We start from the raw sequence: 5,590 nt of genomic DNA on the forward strand, positions 1-5,590 counted from the left end.
GAAGATTTAGGGAGAAGGAGGGGAGGGGAGAGCATCATCTCAAGGAAATGGCTCATAGGGTTGTGGAGGCTGGCAAGTCCAAATCTGGGGGTCTTGGAGTCAGGCAGCAGCCCAGAGGTTGTTGCAGGGGTTGACAAACTCACAATCGGCAAGTCAGATGGCAGGCTGCTGGCTCAAACCTCAAAGCCAGAGGTCAGAAGATGATGAACCAGATGAAGTATCCAGAGAAAGGATATAGACATGTATTCTAGAAGGCACACACACGTGTGTGCATATATGTGTGTGTAGGTATCTGATATATATGTAGATGCATGTCTTCTAGCATGTATGTATCCCTCTATGTGGACATAGACGGATACATATGTCAGGCCACGCCCGTACGGAAACTCCCCTGACAGAGTAAACGTATGGCGTCACTCAGGGTGGGATTTGCATCACGCTCCCTGGTGAGGCTGTGACTCAAGATCCGCCCACTCCAATCCTGCCTCATTAACATGTGTAGCCTAGAGTTTACAGGGCGTAAAATGGAGGAGGATGACATCCGATCCCAAACGGAAGGCAGCAACATGATACAATCAGCCCTCCATAACTTGGGGTTCCACATCCTAGGATCCAAGCAAATGCAGACGGAAAGTAAGTTAAGTGGTGAACGCAAGCCCTCAAAGGCTAAGAGGGAGTGAAGATTGCAATTGACATGGCCTTTACATTACATGAGGCATTCTCCGTGACCTAGAGGTGATGTGAAGTGTGAGGAGAATGTGCATAGGTGTGGGTTACACGCAAATGCCCGATATGCCCTTCTCCATAGGGACTTAAGCATCTTAGGATTTTAATAACCTCGGGGGTTCCTCAAGCCAATCATCTATGGAAACCAAGAGATTACTATGCGTCATGGGCCAGCCAGGAGGACACATGACCTTGACCATGCCAGGGACCCAAAGGAGAGCGGGGCCCAGGGGAGCAGCTGCTGCACAGCCTGGCTCAGATTTCCCTTCTGGCAGGTCCACCGCACTTCCAGCGGCCATTCCTCCAGCCCTTGAAGGATTATTAGGATGGAGAAGGACTTTTTTTTTTAGGTGGACACTTTTGGAGAGCTCCCCAAATTTGTCAGCCAAGGGCTGTCATAGTGAAGAAGGTCAGGTCTGAACCCCCACCCACCCGAGGCAGCAAGTCAAGCTCATCGGGAGGAGCAGGAGAATGCTGACTCTGGGAGCTGTTGTTATCCTGCCATGTCCCCACCAACCTTGGATCCACTGGACTCCCCATCCACTGGCCAGTGCTCTCCTTGCTTCCCGCTTTCCCCTTCTGCACATCGTCTGCAGCTACGTGAGTCTGAAGAGGGCCTTGGCTGGCATTGGGGGGAGATTGGGAGACTTTTTTCCCCCAGAAACACTTCTGGATCGTTCCAAAGCACCAGTTAGTAGCTGAGCCCTGACCCATTTACATCACCCAGGGACTCCTTTCTCAGTCTCTGTCTGCGCTGTCGGGTGTTTCTATACAGAGAGACCACACATAGGTGGTTTGAAACAACAGAAATCTGTCTTCTTACCGTCTGGGAGGCTGAACCACCAGCCATCTCTCAGTTGGTCATATTGCATGTGCTGCTACACTAGCCGGTCTCTCAGGGGTGTTTCAAATCACAGCGGGATTACCCAAGGTGAGCAGGCTCCAGTGGAGCTTCCCGAGGAAGGACAGGCAGGAAGAAGGGGCAGGGTGTCCACGGCTGAGGGGCCAGCGCTGACCACCTGACGAAGAGCAGTGGAACGTTGTCAGATACGGTGCCAGCAGAGGAGCCCGTTAGGTTGGAAGGCACTCAAAATACGACTGAAGAAGAGCTGCCTCCTCATCGGAGGGTCTCATGGGATGAGACGGATGAAGAAGCACTCGGAACCTTCATTTGATAATGTCATGACCCAGAAGGAGAACAGGAAGCTGAGAACATTCATTAACCATCGGAATGTGGAATGTGGAGATTAGGAATCTAGGAAAAATCGACAAAACGGAACATAAAAAAGTCCTATCCTGGACATTCGTGAGCTGAAATGGACTGGTATTGGCTACTTTGAATGACACTACCATGTGACTTACTCTGCTGGGAATGACATATTCAAGAGGAATGATATCGTCATGCAAAAGGATATTTCAAGATCTATCTTGAAGCACAGTGCTGTTTGCGATAGTGTGATAGGTAGGTTTATGGTGCCAACCTGGCCAATAAGAAGGTGTGGGATTAATCAGGTTGCAGTTTGATTGGAGGGCAAAGAGATAAATGACTTGGCAGGTCCCGCCCCTTGCTCTCTTGCTCTCTGGTGATCAGGCCAATGTGAGGCTGCTTTAGCTAGTTCTCTGCCTCAGCTTATGAGCTACACAACCTGTGGGACAGCCAACCCGTGGGCTGTGTAGAAAGAGCTTGAGGTTCCTTGGAGACCTGCTTCACCATGCTGTTGGTGTGCACATCGCTTGAGCTTGGGGCTGGTAGAGCCTGTCGTCTTGCATTGCTTGAGTTCAATATCCCATCCTGGCCTGCTTTGCTAAGCTCCTGAGCTGCTGACTGTTGGTGACTCATCCTGCTGTTTGCTGCCTGTGGCCAGACTACCTGCATTGCCCAAGGGAAGACTCAGTTGTCTGCTTCCTTGACCTTGGACCTGGCAGCCCTCATGATTTGAAGGACTACCAGTAAATAAACTGTTTCACAAAAGTGAGTTGAACTGAGTCCTCTGTACTTCTGTGTGGACTAATTAGCTGTTATATTTCTTAATGCTTTATATATATATACATATTCATAAGTGTCCTGGTTTTGTTTCTCTAGAGAACCCTGATAACGCATGTAGGATAATATCGAAAGGATACAGAGAAGTTCAATGAACAGAATTATTACTCAAATTTATTCACCAACCACGAAAGCTAATCGTTGGAGCATAAAATGATCAAACATGCCACCATGATGCATTGATAATTACTGGTGATGAATACAAAAGTTGGAAGGAACAGCAGTTGGCAAAGATGGCCTTGGTGATAGAAATGAAGCTGGAGAGGGCATGATAGAATTGCAAGACATAGGACTTCTTCATCAAATGCCTTTTTTTCAACAACATAAATGGTAACTAGACGTGAATCTCACCAGATGGAACACACAGAAATCATTGACCACGTGTATTAGTCTGGGCTGACTAGAGGAATAAATTGATTGACACTCAAATATGTGTAAGAGAGAACTTTATATCAAGATGTAATCGAGCAGCAATAAAACATCCCAGCCCAGTACGGATCAAGTCCATCAGTTCGATCTTAGCCCATAAGCCCGATAGGAGCCCATGAATTCCTCTTCAGACTCATGCAGCACATGCAGTGATGCCAAATGCAGGAACATCGCAGGCCAGCGGGCGGAGAGTCCTGTGGGTTCATTGGCAGTGGATGCATCTCCAGGACTCTGGCTGCCATCAGCCTGACTCCATGTGGTTTGTCAACAGGAAAAAAGTGAAGCAGAGAGACAGAGAGACAGACTCCTCTTTTTTTTTTTTTTTTTAGTTTTTTGGTAATCGTTTTTTTAGGGGCTCATGCAACTCTTATCACAATCCACACATGCGTCCATTGCAGACACCTCTTTTTGATGGCAGAATCAAAACAAAAAAGAAGAAGTTTCCAGTATCTTCACGAGAAGGCTCCCCCCACAAGGAGGGATCCTCAGACTGTGACCTAACTGACAGGCTAGACTCCACCCCTTCATTCTTTGATCAAGTTGACATGAAATTGTGCAACTTCCACACCACATCTGAGTGAAGAGATGATGGAGAAGCTCAATATCAGTGGGGATGACGTGGATGAGATCATCAAGTGCTCATAGGCAAGTCTAGGTTGAAGTTGAAGAAAACTAAAACAGGTCCACAAGAGCCAAATGACAAGTCTGAGTATATCCCATCTGAATTTAGAACCATCTCAAAGAACAGGTTGGATACATTGAACATGAATGACTGAAGACCTGATGAGCTGTGGGATTACATCATCTACAAAGAAAGAAAAAGTTCATTAGAAAGAAAAGGCCAAAGTGGATGTCAGAAGAGACACTGACATTTGCTTTTGAATGTAGAGGAGCTAAATCAAAGGAAGAAATGATGATGTAAAAGAACTGAACGGAAAAGTGCAAAGGGGGACGTGAGAAGACAAGTACAATAGCAAAATGTTCAAAGACCTAGTCGAAAGCCCAAGAGAAGTATACTCAAGATACTTGTGTATCAAGATTAACGAATGAAAGACAGTGGAAGTGACCAACTGCTTTTCAGTGCCTCGCAATGAGTCTGAAGACGAGGTGGCCATGGACATGGAATTTGCAAAGAACATGTATGAATTGCACAAGAAAGTCTCTCCAAATGAGTTCATCCTGGGCTGGCACGCTACAGGCCATGACATCACCGAGCACTCGGTGTTGATCCATGAGTACTACAGCCGAGAGACCCCCAACCCCATTCACCTCACTGTGGACATCAGCCTCCAGAACGGCCGCATGAGGACCAAGGCCTATGTCAGCACTTTAATGGGTGTCCCTGGGAGGACCATGGGGGTGATGTTCACACCTCTGACCGTGAGGTATGCATATTACGACACCGGACGCATCGGAGTTGACCTGATAATGAAGACCTGTTTCAGCCCCAACTGGGTGATCGGGCTCTCCAGTGACCTGCAGCAAGTCAGAGGGGCGTCGGCCCGCATCCAGGCTGCCCTCAGCACAGTGCTGCAGTATGCAGAGGACCTGCTGTCTGGAAAGGTGTCGGCTGACAATACCGTGGGCCGCTTCTTGATGAGCCTGGTTAACCAAGTACCCAAAATCATTCCCGATGACTTTGAGACCATGCTCAACAGCAACATCAACGACCTGCTGATGGTGACCTACCTGGTCAACCTTACGCAGTCACAGATTGCCCTCAACGAGAAACTTGTCAACCTGTGACTGGGTCCCAGGAAGCACTCCTGCCTCTGGGCCCCGTGGTGGCAGAGAAATGTTTGTTTGGTTTTTTTGTGGTCTTGAGTCACACTGAACCAGACAACTTATGTGACTGAATAAACAGAGCCTGACTTTTATAAACCCCCACACACAAAAAAGAGAATGAAAGAAAAAAAAAACAATCCCGACACAACTGCTGAAGCCAAAGCGGGTGAACAAGTAAATGCGGTGAAGAAAGCTGATGGTGCCCGGCTATCAAAAGAGATAGTGTCTGGGGTCTTAAAGGCTTGAAGGTGAACAAGCGGCCATCTAGCTCAGAAGCAACAAAGCCCACGTGGAAGAAGCACACCAGTCTGTGCGATCACGAGGTGCCAAAGGGACCAGGTATAAGGCATCATGCAAAATATATATATATATATACATATATATATATACCATAGTGAATGAAGGGGGTGGAGATCCCCTCACAGAGGGGTTTAGTAGAGGAGATGGGTCAGTCAGGGTGCGATGTAGTACCGATGAAGAACACAGCTTTCCCCCAGATCCTGGATGCTTCCTCTCCCCAACTACCATGATCCGCATTCTACCTTGCAGGACTGGATAGGGCAGAGGTTGTACACTGGTGCATATGGGAGCTTGAGGCACAGGGAA

At 47.8% G+C, this 5,590-nt stretch overlaps 1 pseudogene; it reads left to right on the top strand.

The window, feature by feature from the left end:
• Nucleotides 1-524: 524 nt before the first annotated feature.
• On the top strand, nucleotides 525-4,952 carry LOC142442533 (eukaryotic translation initiation factor 3 subunit F pseudogene; annotated as a pseudogene).
• Nucleotides 4,953-5,590: the final 638 nt, after the last annotated feature.

This window comes from Tenrec ecaudatus, chromosome 3 (assembly GCF_050624435.1).
Source record: "Tenrec ecaudatus isolate mTenEca1 chromosome 3, mTenEca1.hap1, whole genome shotgun sequence".
Classification (NCBI taxonomy): Eukaryota; Metazoa; Chordata; class Mammalia; order Afrosoricida; family Tenrecidae; genus Tenrec; species Tenrec ecaudatus.